Source organism: Rosa chinensis, chromosome 5 (genome assembly GCF_002994745.2).
Source record: "Rosa chinensis cultivar Old Blush chromosome 5, RchiOBHm-V2, whole genome shotgun sequence".
NCBI classification, from domain to species: domain Eukaryota; kingdom Viridiplantae; phylum Streptophyta; class Magnoliopsida; order Rosales; family Rosaceae; genus Rosa; species Rosa chinensis.
This window is the reverse complement of record NC_037092.1, coordinates 1,294,368-1,314,472: the sequence shown is the minus strand read 5'-3', so window position 1 is coordinate 1,314,472 and position 20,105 is coordinate 1,294,368. Positions and strand designations below refer to the sequence as shown.

General features: G+C 38.6%; 1 pseudogene; it reads left to right on the top strand.

Annotated features, from left to right (window-relative positions):
* Nucleotides 1-94: 94 nt before the first annotated feature.
* On the top strand, nucleotides 95-14,177 carry LOC112168474 (annotated as a pseudogene).
* Nucleotides 14,178-20,105: the final 5,928 nt, after the last annotated feature.

The window sequence follows — 20,105 nt, the reverse complement described above, 5'->3', positions numbered from 1 at the left end:
CTCTTTCATTATGGGCTTTGGTGGTGGTTCAATGAGTCTCCGTTGGAGAGACCTGTAAATGGATCGGATTTTAATCCGGACCCGCTCTAGATCCATGGCTATTGGACGGGTTTGGATTGAAAATTTTGATATGTTGATCCGTTAATGATCCGAATCCGTTAACCTGTTTATTTAACGGATCAAATACGGATTTAGGTCGATCCAATCCGTTTTCATAATAATAAAATATTATTTTTTGATATGGTTTCAGGGACATACGGGTCATCGTGGGCCGGGTTAGGGTCGGCCCTATCCTAAATTTTAGGGCTTAGGGTTGGGCCGGGCCTAGTCAAAGTCAACAAAATTTAGGGCCGGGTAGAGTCGGGCCGGAGCTTAAATATGCTAACCCTTACCTGCCCTAAAAACCCGATCTATTAGGGTCGAAAGGGCCGGGTCGGTCCGACCTTCCAAATAGGGCCAAATAAGGAGCTTACATTATTCAATTAACTATCTCTCTAAATCTCCTAATACATAACAAAGAAAATAAAAACTTAAGAAATCAATTACAAAGAAAGAGATAAATTTCATATTATAGAAAAAAGATAAACATAATTAAAAAATAGAAAATTATTAGGGCTTATTTGGGCGGGCCTAAAGGGCCTGGCCGGGCTTTACATTATTCAATTAACTATCTCTCTAAATCTCCTAATACATAACAAAGAAAATAAAAACTAAAAAAAACAAAACTTAAGAAATCAATTACAAAGAAAGAGATAAATTTCATATTATAGAAAAAAGATAAACATAATTAAATAATAGAAAATTATTAGGGCTTATTCGGACGGGCCTAAAGGGCCGGGCTTGGCCTTAAGGGCTCAAACGGGCCGGACCGGGTTTCATTCTCATGGCCCATACCCTACCCTATTTTAAAAAGGGTCGGGCTTCGACCCTACGGGCCGGGCGGGCTTAGGGCGGGTTTAGGGCCTAAGGGCCAAATTATGACCCCTACAAGGACATAGTAAGCCCGAGCCAAAAGATTTGTGGCTGGAGCCATTTATTCCTGCTTCTTCTTGGAAACCTTGTGCGGACCAACGCAGCTGCGAACCCAATGGTCTCTCTCTCTCTCTCTCTCTCACACACACTTTGGTTAATGCCTTTCTATATGGAAGCATATGTGTTCATGCGAGTTCTTTTTCCATGTATTTGAAAGTGTGTGCTAAAGATCAATAACTGGCTCTAATATCCACTTTATTGTAACTGTCTCTAATATCCATTTTAGTGTGATGTCTTATAGAGAGAAAGAATGGGTATCTAATGGTCACTGCAAATGGTGGGATGAACCAGCAGCCGGTTGCGGTAAGTGATGGTTGAGTCACTCATTCCTGTTTTAAGATTAACCTTCTGCTAAATTCCGTGATTGTGTACCTAGTCATCAACGTGCTTTGAGTTCAATTTCATTTACTCAAGAGTTACTTCTGTTTGGCTACAGGTTTGCATTGCAATATTGTTGTTATTGCACAATTACTCAATGCAACCCTGGTTGTCCCCAAATATTTGTATAGTAGTATATATATGGAGGGATGTAAGGTGACCTATCTCTTCCTTCTTCTGCTCAAGTATTTTTCTCTCTCTTTGTGCATATAGTTGATGAAAGCTGCATTTAACTCTGCATCAAAATTTAAATGGGTTTAACTAGTAGGTTGGGGCTGCTCTAATAGTTATTTCAGTTGTCATTTTTAGGCCTGTTGATGAAGGCTAATGGTACCGTTCATATGCACATTAAGTACATTTTTTGGCCTGTAGGTATACAAGTTTGTGGGCCCAAATCCCCTTTTTGTGCTTCTCTTATTCAACGCATCTCCAGTTGCATTAGTCTTTTGCTTTCCTTCATCCTTTTTTTTATATGTATCCTCAAGTGGCTCTTACGGACATTCTGTGATGTTTAATTGCTTACCTTTGATCGTTCACTTCTGATGTGAAGGAAGTCACCATTGAATCTCATGTAACATATTGTATGATGTATGATTTCATAGTCAATTCAGCGATATCTATCAGGAGGATCATTTTATTAACTACTTGAGTCCTGATATTCGGATAGTGAAGGAACTCCCTAAGGAACTACAGTCATTAAATTTGGAAGCTATTGGTAGTCTTGTAAGTCCCCCTGCAAACTTATAGTTTCAGACCATCAAAGCAAATGTTTTAGTGATGAGTTGGGTTTGTACTTATTGCTACATTTTGTTCCAGGTGACAGATGCAGACATCCCTAAAGAGGCAAAGCCAAGTTTTTACTTGAAAAACATTACTCCTATTCTACTTAAAAATGGGGTTGTACATTTTCTTGGATTTGGGAATCGATTGTCATTTGATCCAATACCATTTCAGTTGCAGGTACAGATTAAGCCATTAACCGTATTCAAAGGGTTTATGGCTAATTATATCGAATTCTCATACTATCCAAAGGGCTTGCCTACCACTTCTTGTTTTCACTCTTCCTAATTGGAGAATTCCATCTGGAGACTTCGATGCAGATGTAATTTTCATTCCCTGCAATTTGTTCCGAAGATACAACAAACGGGTGCTTTACTTCTTCAAAGGTTGCGTCACAGTGAAAGTCATGATGGACCACTGGATCGTTATCTAGTTGGTCCATATGCAGCACCAATCAAGAAAGAAATGAAGGTCCTGCTAAGAAAGCTTCCAAGTACCTGGCTTTACACCTGAGGTTTGAAATTGACATGGTAGCTCATTCTCTGTGTGAATTTGGTGGAGGAGATGTGGAGCAAAAGGAGTTGGAAGCTTTTTGAGAAATCCATTTCCCTGCATTGGTGCTTCTCCAGAAGACTACAATTAAAGTATGCAGTATTATATGATTTATATCATTTGGTTGGTTTCCCCCGCCCCCTGTTGTAGTATTTTAGATTGAGAACTCCTCATTTGATGCAAGGGTTTCTGTTCTAATTTACCCTTTTTCATCTTATAGATTCTTTTTCGGGTGTCAATGAGAGTACGTTCAAGTCCCCCACAAATATACTAGAAAGAATAGTCATTTGATATGCCAAGAATGCCCCTTCGTATGAGCTTGGTTTATGGTTTAATAGAAGTTTTCTAATTGTTTCAGGCTACCTACTCCTGCATTATTCAGGTCCTTTATCGCCTGAAGAAGCTATGCTTATGCTTGCTGCTCTTGGTTTCAAGTGTAAGACAAATATTTGTGGCAGGTTCACAGATATATGGAGGGAGTGTGAAAACCATATATACATGCTCACAACATATGCACATCAACTTGACATCAATCACAAAAGAACTAAAACTTACCTTCAGCAATCACAGACATGGATTCCATCTTCTGCAGCTGCAAACTTGATCACAAGAATATAGCCTTCTGTTGCTTACCAACTTGCTTCTCAATGGACAGAACTAATGCAATAATCGTGGTAGCAATCTATATATATATAGGAGACTTAAACCTCAAGAAGCTTCCCATTAAAGCATTCCTTATCTGATTAGGTTTCCTAATTAGATTCTTAATGTATCACATCTTGTAGTCTTTCTTGCAGACTAAGAATATGATTACTTACCTTAATGAATTGATACACTCTTCCATTAAGTTACTAGTATTGATTTGTAGTTTGTATCCATGTTGAACTAGTTTTGACTTTAAGCTAATAATCAATTTACTATATGTTAATATGTGACAAGTCCATGTTGATTCTAACAATCTCCCCCTTGGACTGGCACATATTAAGCTTGATAATTTGCACCAGAAAATGTCAGAAACTACTCAACTTACTGTAATGCGCGCCAGACAACAAAATCAAACCAAAAATCCATTCCAACATGGTCAGATCACAGTTACTTATGCAGAGCAAGAAACAGCATACATTTTAACAAAAATGCAGAGTTTCAAAACCACTAACACAAGCTCCTTAAATCCACATATGTCAAACCAGAAGTGATACAATATATGCTAATGTGTACCAACAAGAAGGCATATACCATATCCTACTTTATGTTTCATAAACCAGAAACTCAAGCAAATTTACTGAACACTGATGGCTTCAAATTATTGCTTGAACCTTAACATCATGCTAAACATGATTTAAGCCATCTGATAGCAAGTATGATATTCAAAACAAGATAATAATTTCCAAAATAAAACAATAAAGCTGCAGCAAAACCATATTTGGAAATACCTCAAAATTTTATTGATAATAATAAACTGCCATTACAAATAAGTTGTGATAAATAAAGTCAAAAGACCACAACTGAAAAGACAAGAACTCAAAAAGCCTTAGAATTTTAAATGCTCCAACTGGACTAACCCTCTACTGAACCTAAGCATCTAGATTAGCTAAAACTCTAATGCTTGATGTATGCTTCTGGAATGCTGCTACTGACAAGGCCTTGGTGAAGGGGTCTGCTAGCTGTGAATTCGTGTTAATGCTCAAAACAGCTATTTCGCCATACTTTACTCTTTCTCTAACACTGTAATACTTTAGATCAATATGCTTGGAATTATTTGACCTTTTATTGTTCTTGCTAAAGAAAACAGCTGCTTCATTATCACAATAAATCACAACTGTGTCTGCCACAATGTGACTTAACACTTTGGTCTGCATCAAAAAATTCCTGATCCAAAGTCCTTTCACACACAGTCTCATAAATTGCAATAAATTCAGCTTGCATAGTAGAAGTTGAAACAAGTGTTTGTTTCATGATTTTCCAAGCAATGGCACCTCTTGCAAGCATAAATACATATCCACAAGTAGACTTCTTGAAGTCTGGATAATTTCCTGCAAAATCCGAGTCTGAGAATCCAATGAGTTTCAGATCATCCACTTGCCTATAAACTAGCATGTGGCTTTTAGTTCTCTGCAGGTATCTCAACACTTTCTTCCCAACTACCCAATGTTCATGGCCTGGATTAGATTGGAATCTTGATAAAATCTCTACTGCAAAAGACAAGTCTGGCCTAGTGTAGACTTGTGCATACATGAGACTTCCTACAAGTCTAGCATAAGGCTTTGACTCCATATTTTCTTTCTCAACATCACTTTTGGGACTTTGCTTCTTAGTTAGCTTATCTCCTTTAGACATGGGAACTTCTCCAGCTGCACACTTTCCATACCAAATCTATTTAAAATTTTGGGAACATAATTCTGTTGAGACAAACCTAGTACATAGGATGCTTCTCCTATGTATTAAGCATCCTATGATTAGGGTCAGGTTCAACTAATTCCCAAACTGCATTTTGGCTCATGAATTCTATTTCTGCTTCCATTGCCAGCTGCCATTGATGAGATTCACTACTTTCAATGGCATGGTTGAATGTAGTTGGATCATTGTCCCTTGCACAGTCCATTTTCAATTTCTGCTTCTTGCAGATAAACAATGTAGTCCCCCCCCCCCCCCCCCCAATAAGTTGGTTTTCTTGCTCTCTATGATCTTCTAGGTTGAGGATTGTCAGGATAGGTTGAGCTACAGGTGATCAGTTACTTGACCAGTTACATCTTGTTGTAAAGGCAATGCTACACTTATATTCTCATCTGACACAATTTCCTCAAAATCTGAGGTTAAATCCTGAACTTTTTCACTTACAAACTTTACTTGATGTGTTTCAAAAATTCTAGGTGAATGATGAGTAGGATATAATTTATAGCCTTTAGATTTATCTGGATAACCTATAAAATATCAACTAACAGTTTTGGGGTCAAGTTTATTCAAGCTTGGATTATAAATCCTAGCTTCTGCATGGCATCCCCAAACATGGCTGTGATGAAGACTAGGTTTCCTGCCACACCAAAGCTCAAAAGCAGTCTTTTCTATAGCCTTACTAGGTGTCCTGTTGCAAATATAACTTACAGTTTTTAAAGCCTCACCCCACAGAAATTTTGGTAAGCCAGCTGTACACATCATACATCTAACCATGTTCAAAAGAGTCCTATTCTTTCTCTCTGCAACACCATTCTGTTGTGGATTATAGGGTGTTGTGTATTGAGCTTTAATTCCATTGTCTTGCAAAAACAAGGCAAATGGACCCTTTTGTTGGCCTGATTCAGTGTACTTTCCATAGAACTCACCACCTCTATCTGATCTTACTGTTTTGATTTTCTTTTCTAGTTGATTTTCTACCTCATACTTAAAGATTTGAAAGGCTTTCAATGCTTGTGTCTTTTATGAAAGTAGATAAATATATATAACTGTATCTAGAAAAATAATCAATGAATGTGATGAAACACACATTCCCACAGATAGTTTGATGCCTAAATGGTCCACATATATCAATGTGTATGAGTTCTAATAAATTTTGGCTTCTATATGCAGTTTTCTTTCTAGTATTAGTTATTTTTCCCTTAAAGCATTCCACACAGTCTGTTAGATCAGAAAAATCAAGTTCATTTAGGATGTTGTTTTTCACCAAAATTTTCAGTCTCTCTTTTGAAACATGGCCGAGTCTTCTATGCCATAAAAAATGCATACTTTTCATTTAGTTTCTTTTAACACCTGTTAAAGTGCTAGTATTGTTTGTGTTATTTTCAACAAGTAAAATTTCTTGTTGAGCCATTGAACAATTTAACTGTAAATAATCATTCATAATAACACCAGAACCAATTTGAATAGAATTTTTAGAAATAAGAATTCCATTACTATCCATAACAAGTCTACAACCAGATTTTTCTAAAAGAGAAACTGAAACCAAATTCCTTCTCATGGAAGGTACATAAAAAACATTGTCCAGAACTAACAATTTTCCTAATCCTAAATTGAGCTTTAAGGTTCCAATAGCCTTGACTGCCACTCTTATGCCATTGCCTACACACAGGTTCACTTCATCACTTTTTGGGATTCTCCTCCTTATGAATCTCTGCAAAGAATTAGTAATATGAATAGGTGAGTCTGAATCTATCCACCAAGACTGTGGTTCAACATTTATAAGATTAATTTCTAAAGAAAAAACTGTATTAGAAAAAATCTTACCCTTTTTGGCTAACCAATTCTTATAGCTAGTGTAGTCCTTTTTCATGTGTCCTATTCTTTTGCAAAAGTAGCACTTGAACCTAAATGGCCTGTTTTCCTTGGCCAATGCAGCTGTTGAACTCTTAGTTATGGCTTTGGTAGGCTTGAGCTTATTCTGGGGCTTTTTCCTTTTAGGCTTCTCAATGAGGTTGATGGTTGTAGCAGGTTCCTTTTCTTCCTTAATCCTAGCTTCCTCATCTACACAGATGGATATTAGTTCATCTAGAGTCCAGTTTCCCTTTTATGAATTGTAACTGGTTCTAAGATGACTAAAACTATTAGGTAGGGAATGCAGTGCATAATGCACCACCTGCTCATCCCTAACCCCCATCAAGAGTTCCTTGACTCTGCCATTTATGTTGATCATCTTCATAATATGCTCTCTAACTCCCCCTGAACCCATGTACTTCAAATCATGAAACTCCTTAGTCAGCCTAGTTGCTTCTGCTTTTTCACTTTCTTTAAACTTAGCACCTATGAGTTCCAGAAAATCTGATGCTAGCTCAGGCTCCTCTATACTTCCCCTAACAGTTTTAGACATGGAGGTACGAATGAGGTTCTTAGCCATTCTATTTGATCTATGCCACTTCTTGTAAAGGGCAGTTTCTTTCTTGGTGCTCTTTTCATTCAACTCTTCAGGCTTATCCTCAGTAAAAACAATAGTCTATCCATGCATTCCCATATAGTTCTCTACAGAATCTAGCCAAGCTCTATAGTTGGTTCCAGTTAGCTGATACTGTTTAAGTTCATATAAGAGTTACCTAAGGAGCAAAACAAAATTCATGTGAGTTCTCAATTTTGTAAAGAAAATAACTTTAAGTTTTCTGTGTTTTATTTAGCTTTAAGCAATCAAAACAAGAGCATACAGAAAACCTAAACAATCCATACTTGCATTCATGTCAATCCATAACAAAAACAATGTTAAGCAACACTTTTAAGCAGAAGCATAACATCCTAGAGTTCTTTATCAATATACCATGTTCAATGAAAACAAGTTATCCAAAGAAATTTATCCACATCTTTAGACAGAAGAAAAATTTCTAAGTATCCGTATTTATTTTCATCAAGCATGCATACTGCTGTTTTGTATTCTAAAACCATACTTGACCACTTCTTTGGAAGATAAAATTGATGCATAGTTTTAAAACCAAAAACACAATTTCAGTTTTGTTACTCGATCAGGTACAGTTACCTGATCAGTTACTTGGTCAGATACCTGATCAGTTACTTGGTCAGATACCTGATCAGTTACTTGGTCAGATACCTGATCAGTGTTTTCTGCCAACATCAATGAAGAATGCTTTGTGCATCATAATCACTTATGCCAACAGAAAACCACAAAACATATGAGCTCTTTTACTTTACATTCTATCCAGATTCATCCTTATAAGAAAATAAGCTCTTGTATCTGTCAATTTCTACAATGTGTAAAGCTTTTGGGAGATTCTTATTCTTCATACATTGTCACACAATCACAGATACAATACCATGTTGAAAACAACATCCAAATCATCATGCATATCAAAACACATATACACACAATTGTTTCGATTCCAAGAAATCCACAGAACAATCAAGAAATTATAAATTTCATCCGGTCACCATCTACTCTAGCCTAACGCACGCCGTGAATGCAACTAGGGTTCTTGAGCACAATCAAAAACTTAATAATCATGCTATGAATCGAAAACAATTTTCACAGAAAAACCTGATTTTGCTTTTTCCCCAATTAGCTGCAAAAAATCTCAGCGGAAGTGTGAATTAGATAACCAGATGCAGCAATCGACTCTATTGGCTTCTTAATTCACAGCAGTTGGGGTTTTGAATCCCTTCTCGAGATGAAAATATCTCGCGTGTTTCTGAATCCAATCTCAGACCTTCATCTTGATCAAAACTGACCGTCGTAATACAACGGTCTCCTGTTCTTCATGTTTTGGTCGGGTTTGGGTTTGGATAGTCCGCGTGCTGTGACTGGGCCTAGATTAAGTAACTTACCTTGATCAGGTACCTAATCAGTTACTTGGTCAGTTACCTGATCAGTCACTTGACCCGTAAAGCAAAAACCTTTTTTTTTTTTTTATGTGTTTGTTTTGCAAAACCCTAAAACGATTTTCAAGCCAAGCAAAAACTGAATTCATATTTGTGAGCCTATGCTCTGATACCAATTGCAAAACCATATATACATGCTCACAACATATGCACATCAACTTGACATCAATCACGAAAGAACTAAAACTTACCTTCAGCAATCATATGCATGGATTCCATCTTCTGCAGCTGCAAACTTGATCACAAGAATATAACCTTCTGTTGCTTACCAACTTGCTTCTCAATGGACAGAACTAATGCAATAATCGTGGTAGCAATCAGGGACCAATTCATCTATATATATAGGAGACTTAAACCTCAAGAAGCTTCCTATTAAAGCATTCATTATCGGATTAGGTTTCCTAGTTAGATTCTTAATGTATCACATCTTGTAGTCTTTCTTGCAGACTAAGAATAGGATTACTTACCTTAATGAATTGATACACTCTTTCATTAAGTTACTAGTATTGATTTATAGTTTGTGTCCATGTTGAACTAGTTTTGACATTAAGCTAATTATCAATTTACTAAATGTTAATATGTGACAAGTCCATGTTGATTCTAACAGGGAGATCAAGGATGATTGCTTTGACGAGCTTGTACCCAAAATTGGTGACTAAAGAAAACTTGCTTACACCCAGGGGCAGACCGACATGGAAGGCTGTATGGGCTTGAGCCTAGAAAAGATTTTGGGCTAAAAACCCTTAGGTATATATATATCTCCCATACCCAGCCCAAAGGAAAAAAAAATTATGGATAACAGCTGCTCCTCACCACTCGCAGCCTCAGTACCTTAGTACCTCACACAGTCACTTCACATACTCACACTCATTGACTCATAGTCACAGCAGGTCTGCACTCAGCAACTCACACCTTTCTCCTTCCCGGCTTCCCGTAAACGAGGTATGAAGCTCTATGCCTCTATCGAGTATTGATCTCCCCTGTTTCGAATTTTTGATCATCTTAAGATCTCTGATTCTCTGTGAGTCTATTCTTCAAGTGCTATGTTTTCCCAGATTCCCAGATCTGAGATCTCCTCTCGCAGTCTGTCAGCCCAGATCGGGAGCCTTGTCGTCGGCCGTCGCCGATTCCGTTTGCTACTGTCACCAGTGGCGGAGAGAGACAAAGACAGAGAGTCAGAGATAGAGATTCCATATTTCCATGTTAGGTTATTAGCTGAGCCGCTGAGGAGTGAGGAACTGCCGAACTAAGGAAGTGAAATACTTAAATTCTTGATGATGGTCGCTTACTCGAGGACTCGCCTGGTCGGTCTCGGACTCTCGGACTCTTTTTGATTCGGTCAGTGGGTGGATAGCCTATGAGGCTTTGTTGAATTGATGATTGTATATTTGTATTTCAACTATTTTTAGTTAGAAACTTAGAATTACCGACTGAATGCAGAATGACTGATGGTCTGATGTGTTTGATGATAAATGACTGGCTAAAAAAAAAAAAAAAATCAAGTAACAATAAGTGAATGAGCTTTTGTAATTTTGTTGGACTTTGGGATTTCTTGATGCTTATTTTGGCTTCTAATTATGTTGTGATTTATTTATAGATGTGCATTTTGTGTTGCAGATTGGAGATCTTTTATTTGAGAGTTTGGGTTTATGCATAATACTGAGATTGCTGTTGATGCCCTTTCCATCTGGTTAGTGTTACTAACTTTATATTTTTTCACAAACCCATTAGAAATATATGTTATTATATATATGTTAAGGAGGCACATATTAAATCCATTAGACATTAAAGTCTGCTGCTAGTTAGTAACTAATAGTAATGTATAATTAGTTATAGTTGTATAATTCTAATGGTGGTATCTATATAATATTATAGGTATTGAATATAATGACAGATCACCGGAAACCCAAGAGGTACAAAAATCTTTTGTCATGGTTTACAAGTGATACTTCATCAAGTGATAGTGTCTATGAGATTAGAAGTGGGAGTGGGAGTGGGAGTAGAAATGTGACTGAGAATTCTGTTAATGATGTCCCTTTAAACCCTTCTCCATCTATTCCACTAGAAGAGTGTCATAATGAAAGAATTGAGAAAGAAGAAAGTTTTGATGTTAGTTCTCTAGAACGTGATCCAGGAATGCGACGTCCAATATGCAAGTACCCTTTGAATGAGCGTGACAATATTCAAAGAGCTTATGTGGTCTTAGGACCGTATCAACCTCACTTAAGTAGTTACCCATTATCATTTGACGGAGGTCAAGGTCGAAAATTTAATCCTAAGTGGTTCAAAGAATGGCCGTGGCTTGAGTATTCCTCAGAGTTGGATAAAGCATTTTGCTTCCCTTGTTTCTTGTTTGATAGTTATCCATCCCATCATCCAGCATTTACTGAGCAAGGGTTTCAAGGTTGGAAAAATGTTATGTCAAAAAAATCTGGCGTTGTCTCTCACATGGGAGTCTTAATTAAATTGCCCACATAATATTGTCATGCACAAGTGGGAGTCACTAAGACCCATCTAAGTTTATTGAAAGGGTGATTAGCACACAATCATCACAAGAAGTAGCAGATAACCGACTCCAGCTTATTACTACTATAGAGAGTGTAAGGTTATTGGCACGCCAAAGATGTGCTTCTAGAGGCCATGACGAATCAGTTAATTCATCTAATGGTGGCAATTTCAATGCGGTTGTGGATTCCTTTGGAAGAATGAATATATATATTCGCAGAGTCTTACAAAATGCTCCTGGGAATGCTAAGTATGCTTCTCCCATTATTCAAAAACAAATTTTAAATATACTTGGTAACAAAGTTAGAACCAAGATTCGGGAGGAAGTGGGAGATGCCAAATTTTGTATCCTTATTGATGAAGCTGTTGATGTATCTAATAGAGAACAAATGGCTATCATTCTTCGATTTGTTGATTGTGATGGGTTTATTAGAGAACGGTTTTTCAAAGTGCTTAGTGTGGCAGACACTTGTTCTCAAACTCTAAAAGATGAGATATCCAAAGTTCTTACTCAATATGATCTTCAAGTAGAAAATATGCATTGGCAAGGATATGATGGTGCTAGCAACATGCGGGGTGAATTTAATGGTTTACAAGCTTTGTTTCATGAAGAGTGTCCATATGCATAATATGTTCATTGCTTTGCTCATCGCTTACAATTGACTTTAAATGCTGCAGCTAAAGGGGTGCATGATATTTGGGAATTCTTTTCAACTCTAAGTTTGATTGTAAATTTTGTTGATTCTTCTGCAAAAAGACATTCAGCTTTGAGAGTTATCAGAGAAGAAGAAATTGCAGATTTAGTGGCTGCTGGAGCACTTGAGACTGGTAGAGGTGCTAATCAGCTTGCACTTTGCAACGAGCAGGGGCTACTCCTTGGGGTTCACATCTTCGCTCTATTTCAAGTTTGATTAAGTTATTTGGAGCTACCCAAACAACTCTTGCAGATTTGGTTGCAAATGGACCAAATAAAGTACAAGGAGAAGCAAAGAGTGTAGGTAATGCAATGAAGCGTTTTGATTTTGTGTTTTGCTTGCTTTTGATGCATGATGTCATGAAGATTAATGATTTTCTTTGTCAGTCATTGCAAAAAAAAGCCATAGACATCTTCAATGCTCTCAATTTTCTTTCAATAAAAAAAATCAAAACTTCAAGATATGAGAGAAGATGGTTGGGATGATTTGATTATGAGGGTTGAATCATTTTGTTGTCAGTATGATATTATTATGCCAGATATGTCTGCAACTTACAAGAAAAGTACAAGGGCTTGTGAACAAAATATTACAAATGAGCATTATTATCGGGTCAATATACTTAATGCTGTGATAGACTTTCAGTTGGCAGAGTTGGATAGTAGATTTGCAGATAATTCGTTGGAGCTCCTTATTCTTAGTGCTACATTAGATCCACGTGATAATTTTCGATCATTTAAATGTGAAGATGTTTGCAATCTTGCTTTGAATTTTATCCTCATGATTTTACATCATATGATATGCTTGCTCTAGATATGGAGTGTGGGTATTTTCTAGCAGATATTCAGAAGGATCCAAGATTTCCCAACACAACTACTGTGTCTGATTTGTGTCGCCGGTTAGTTGAATCAAGAAAGTCAGCATTCTTTCCTATGATTTATAGATTAATTTGTCTTGTGCTGACTCTGCCAGTTTCTACAGCAACAACAGAGAGAGCATTTTCATCTATGACCATCATAAAAAAACAATTTCGAAATAAGATGGAAGATGAGTTTTTTGATGATTTGATGGTTCTCTACATCGAAAAAGAATTTGCCGATAGCATTGATAATGATTCTGTGATTGCTGAGTTTGAAGTGAGTGGGCCTCGAAGGGTAGATTTAGTTAATTTATTGTTGTTTTACAACAAATGTATGCTTGTAGTTTTTAATTTACGGGGTTTGGTTTTATGTCCCCTCCATTGTATGTTTTGATTGAAAATAATAAAGGCGTGACGATGAGCCTCCCACTGGGTTCCAAACCTTAAAAAAAAAAAAATTTGTGCACTTCTATAATTAGCCTAGACAACATTTAAATCCTGGATCCGCTCCTGCTTACACCCACTGAACTTGAACCCTTCAAGAATTTTAAATCTCAGGTAATTAAATGCTTAAGCACTTACTTGCCCGTTCTAGAGTTTCATTAGTTATGAATGTTTTGATGTCATTTCTTTTCCATTGCACTATGTCTCTGTCTTTCTAATTGTAGATTGTTAGGTTGCAAGTGTTATTGTTGGGATACTTGTCTTGAAACACAAGGTTGAATGCTTATGTTCATGAATGTTATCTCTTCTGTAGTTAGCAGCACTGGACTTAATAGGCTGCACTGCTGCCGATGCATTTTCCATGACTGATTCTGGAAGTCAATTATCATCCTTGGTAACTGGTTTTCGCATATACTATGGTGGAGGGATAACGCCAACAATACGACCAAACAAACGGAGGCTTGCCAGCATTTTTTCAAAGAACTCCTGTATTGAATGGCGTGTTTGAGCAGAGAGTGAGGAAGGCAGTTTGACAAACCAAACATGTTCAGTCAAGGCCCAGGGCAAGGAGTGTTTATCGGTATCCACGGTGTGACGAGTGTATGTGCAATATGACATTAGTGACATAGTTCTTGTAGCCATTATGCTATTGTTGCCAATTCAATTCTAATGTGTAAATTGAACCATCATTCCAATCATCAATATAATCATCGAATTGTTGAAGGAATATTGATTTAGTGTGCCTTATCAAACTAGGAGTAGCAATAGGAGAGAAGGTTAATCCTACACGGATTGGTATTCCTTGTAACATTAGAACTAGTAATTTGTAATCCCTATATATAGGGCTCCTATTCTCAATAATATGACACACAATTCTCTCTACAATTTCTCTCGAATCTCTTTTTCCTTAAACACGTTATCAGCACGACTCTAACCACAAAACAGAAAACCAAAACTCATTCACAAAGCAGCCCCTAGCCCGAGCTAGCCTAGCCTTCGCTGCAGCCCGCGCGCCCTTGCCCTTGCAACCTTGCACAGCAGCCCCTGATGCCCCCTCCCTACAGCCCTGAGTTCCAGCCTGCTGCCACCGAAGCATCCCTGCTGCACAAACAAGCCAACGCACACCCACTGCATCTTTTTCCCGTTCCTGTGCACATCTATCTTCTTGCAAGCCTCGAAATGTCTAGTTAGGAAGCTCAGATCGAAAAACTTTATTCATCAAAGTTGTTCGTCTCTGTCTCTTCCATCTAACCTCCGAATTTCAGCCTTATCGGAGTTATATTGAGATCTGTACACCAATCGAAGTACAAGCTGTTCAGAACAAAATCTGCTCCGAATTTTCAACAAGTAAGTTTTTAAATTAAAGTTCCTGTTTTTGAATTTTAATTTCTCCTTCTTTTTCTTCAGGGACTTGCAACCTCCCTTCTTCTACATCCCACCTTTCTTATAACATGGGTTCGATTCTTGAGAAAGCGGAATCGTGGGGATTCACGCAATTAACGAACTAAGAGCGTTCGTAAGACTTCGGACTAAGAGCGTCCGTAAGCATCGATTTAACGAACTAAGAGCGTTCGTAAGCTACGGACTAAGAGCATTCGTGAGTATCTATTTTGACCATTCAAACATCATTGTTTCGGTCTAATCCAAATTTCTTGGAAATCGATTTCTTGGTAGCATTACTGCTCAGAAATCTCATATTAGTTTTCGTGGAAGCATTGACTCCGAAACTAATACGTTCTTGCTTTCCTTTTTAGGATGTAAGACTTGAACGAGCTCGATTTTTCTCAATTGGATTCTACGGGCACGGAATTTTCATGTGGACTCAAAATGTTGAGCTCCACTTAATTGCCCTTGATTTATTGCCTACAATCCAGGAGTCTTGTTCTAAAAGAACCACTCAAGGCCCTCAAACTGAGATAGATAATTCCAGGGCATTTACCCTGATGAAGCGCCACATGAAGATGGCCCTCCAGTTTGAGTACATGAATGAGGATAACACTAACAACCTTTAGGTTGCGCCTCGTGAACGTTTTAGTAACATTCACAATTTTCCGGACTTAGAAGCATAATGGAATAACATCTGCTTCTCTAAACTTTGAAAGAGTTATGAAATATTGTTCGGAGGCTCTCTACATCATATTAATTAATGCATGATTGTGAAAAACACAAAAGAACAAATTGATTGAGAAGACCCTAACATGACCATAGGAGTCATGACGTTGAGGGTATAGGGTTGGACACCATGGCGCCACTTTTGGCCATGGTTGCACTATTCCAACACCATTGGTCCTAGGGACCATATGTATTGTGTCAATACATCTCAATCAAGAGAGCATCCTCTTCATGGTATTTTATGGAGTACCTGATCAATGGTAATCAAGATATCGAGCTATAAAAGACTTTAAATCTGGCGATGAAAATAGAATGCCGCAGATTTTTATTTAGAATAGTCTTTTAATTTCCAAGAATTATGTAATGGCAATTATGCCTTAATCAATAAAATGACTTATTGGATTATCTCTTTTCCTCTAGGCGTACTCAATTAAGTATGATGTCTAGGAAAGTAATTGAGATTAGTGGTACTTAAGAGAGCTTCGCTCCACCGACATCTCTCTCTACTTCCCTGGTCATATTTAATTGGAATTACCGAACGAATTGAGTGACTACAATTTGTCTAATGTTTGATTTTACTTTGGATTAGATTATGGTCACGAAACTTTGATGTAATCATTGGCTATTATTAATAAAGTATCGATTACTTACAAGATATAAGAGCCAATGGTTTTCATGCGGAAATGCATTGTGAGAATGGACATGATTTCCTTTGCATCACCTCTAATGACTACGGAAATAAAAGAGTCTTAGAGAAACTTATGTGTCGATCTAGTGGATTGTATGCAACCACTATTCGAATAATTGAATCCAATCATGTTATTAGGGATGATTTATGGGATTCCGACACATATAGGCTTTGGCACGACCGTTTGGGACATCCAGGCCGTGATATGATGATTCGTATATTAAAGACTTCACACGGACATCCATTTTTCAGAATGAAAAGAAGTAAAACTCGACATTTGGATCAAGAAGGAGCACCTGCGCCTCACGGTGCCTTTCCCCTTCAAGTTCGGCCATCACAAGCCGACGCCGCCATCCCCCTGCGGCCCAAGGGTGGCTTTGACGCCACCTCTGCTCCCCTGACTCCAATTTCTACTTCTCAAGTCCATTGTGACTTCGTGGCTCAACCAAAATCCTCATCGGTTGTTTCTAAAGCCCATTATTCGTTCTGCAAATCCTGCTCTTTAGCAAAATTAGGATCGAGACCATCCTATACAAAGGACACTAAAGAAAATAAACCATTCTTGCAAAGAATCCAAGGTGATGTTTGTGGACCTATTCAACCACCATGCGGACCATTTCGATATTTTATGGTGTTGGTTGATGCATCGACACGCTGGTCACATGTCATGCTATTGTCCACTAGGAACGCTGCATTTGCTAAACTCCTCGCCCAGATTATTAAGTTAAGGGCTCACCACCCTGATCATCCTATTAAATTAGACAATGTTGGGGAGTTTACATCAAAGAATTTTGATGATTATTGCATGTCCATTGGGATTGAAGTTGAACATCCAGTTCCTCATGTTCACACCCAAAATGGTCTCGCAGAAGCCGCCATTAAACTACTACAAATGGTTGCTAGGGCATTGGTAATGCGCACCAATCTTCCTATTTCTGCTTGGGGTTATGCAATATTGCATGCAGTTGTGCTTATTCGTCTGAGGCCCACTGCCACTCAACCTTTTTCTGCGTCCCAGATGGTGACTGGGTATGAGCCTAATGTCTCACACTTACGCATATTTGGGTGTGCAGTATATGTGCCTATTGCGCCGCCACAGCGCACCAAAATGGGTCCTCAACGACGATTAGGCATTTATGTTGGATATGATTCTCCAACCATTGTCCGCTATTTAGAACCCTTGACAGGCGATCTCTTTACCGCAAGATTTGCGGATTGTCACTTCGATGAGACAGTCTTCCCGTCGTTAGGGGGAGATAAGAACATAAATGTTCAACAGGAACGACAGGAATTGTCGTGGTCTGTCCCCACTCTGTCTCATCTTGATCCCCGAACCGCACAGTCCAAAATTGAAGTGCGGAGAATTCTCGATCTTCAGAACGTAGCAGAATCGATGCCTAATGCGTTTTCTGATATCGCTAAAGTGACGAGATCACACATACCTGCTGCAAATGTGCCTGCAAGGATTGATGTCCCTAAAATTAGAGGACATGACGCCACCTCAAGGGCACTTGAGCATGGCGCCAACGTCCACAGTGGTAGTGACGTTGTGGCTAGGCCCATGGCTCCTGCCAGGAAGCGCGGGAGGCCAATAGGTTCGATGGATTCTCTCCCAAGAAAGAAAGGGAGTTTGGCACAAAATAATCCATTAATCATCGATGTAAATAATCCATCTCATGAGAACATTCCGGATTATGGTTATGTCCAAGAGACATCATTGGGGGACGCTCCAATGCATGTCAGAACTAACTCCAAAGAATAGAGAGATCTTCATGAATTACACTAATGTACATGAGATGATGGATAGAAATTCTATGGCGATTGATGATGCATTTGCATATCATGTTGCAAAAGGAATCATAGAATATGATGATATCGAACCTCGCTCTGTCGAAGAATGTCAACGAAGAGCGGATTGGCCTAAATGGAAAGATGCGATCCAGGCTGAATTGGATTCACTAGCAAAGAGACAGGTATTTGGGCCTATAACGCAGACACCCCCAGATGTAAAACCTGTTGGCCATAAATGGGTCTTTGTTAGAAAGTGTAATGAGAAAAATGAGGTGGTTAGATATAAAGCCCGCCTCGTGGCGCAAGGTTTCTCACAACGCCCTGGAATTGACTACGAGGAGACATATTCTCCCGTAATGGACGTTATAACGTTCCGCTACCTTGTCAGTTTGGTAGTTTCCGAAAAACTTGACATGCAGTTTATGGATGTGGTTACAGCATATCTCTATGGGGATCTAGATTCAGAGATATATATGAAGGTTCCAGATGGACTTCAATTACCCAAATCAAGTGGCTCTAAACCACGGAGCGCGTTTTCAATAAGATTAAAACGCTCACTATATGGATTAAAACAATCCGGACGGATGTGGTATAACCGTCTAAGTGACTACTTGATTGGGAAGGGATATATTAACAACAAAATATGCCCATGCGTGTTCATTAAAAGAACAAGTTCCGGATTTGCAATCGTAGCAGTTTATGTCGATAACATGAACCTAATTGGAACTCTAGATGAGTTAAAGGAAACTGCTAAATACTTGAAATCCGAATTTGAGATGAAAGATCTTGGGAAAACACGGTTTTGTCTTGGTTTAGAACTCGAGCACCGTAGCGATGACATTTTGATCCATCAGTCTGCATATACTCAGAAAATCTTAAGGCGCTTTAATGAAGATAAAAGCAAAGCCTGTGAGTACTCCCATGATCAGTCGTAGTCTTGAGCCAGGAAAAGATCCGTTTCGTCCAACGGATGAGGATGAAGAGCTATTAGAGGCAGAAGTGCCCTATTTAAGTGCAATAGGCGCATTATTGTACTTAGCTCAATGCACAAGCCCAGACATCTCATTCGCAGTGAACTTGTTAGCTAGACATAGCTCTGTGCCAACACGTCGCCATTGGATTGGTGTAAAGACAATCTTTCGATACCTAAGAGGTACGATTGATATGGGCCTATTTTATCCCTACAGAGAGAGAGGAACGACGGAAGAAAGGGATCGGACCACATTAGGCATGGAGCCACCGTCCACCATGACAAATTGGCCGGCCATGTTGCCGCCAACGCCGCCACCACCACCAAGGGTGGCCGGCCTCACCCTATCCCCCTCCATCAAAACGACAGTGATGTCTTGATGGGTTTTGCTGATGCAGGGTACCTCTCTGACCCTCACAAAGGTCGCTCCCAAATGGGTTATGTCTTTACCATGGGAAGCACTGCGATATCTTGGAGGTCTACGAAACTGACCCTTGTTGCTACTTCCTCAAATCATGCAGAGATTATTGCTCTACATGAAGCCGTACGTGAATGTATATGGCTAAGGTCTATAATTAGACATATCTGAGGAAGTTGTGGTTTGAAGTCTACCACAGATGAACCTACATGCATTTATGAGGATAATGCAGCTTATATTGAACAAATGAAGTTATGTTTCATCAAGGGCGACAACACCAAGCATATATCGCCTAAGTTCTTCTATAATCAGCAACAACAATCACTTCTAAAGATTGAAGTGAATCAAATCCGATCAGAGGATAATGTAGCGGACTTATTCACTAAGTCGTTACCTAAACCACCTTCGAGAAACATGTAAGGAGCATCAGATTGATAAAGTTATCTGAACTCCCACGATTGTAGCAATCAGGGGGAGATATCGACATCAGGGGGAGTTATGATGTCTACATGTTCGATCTCGAAGAGTGAAGGACGTGTTGTGCTCTTTTTGTCCTTCGACCAGGGTTATTTTTGTCC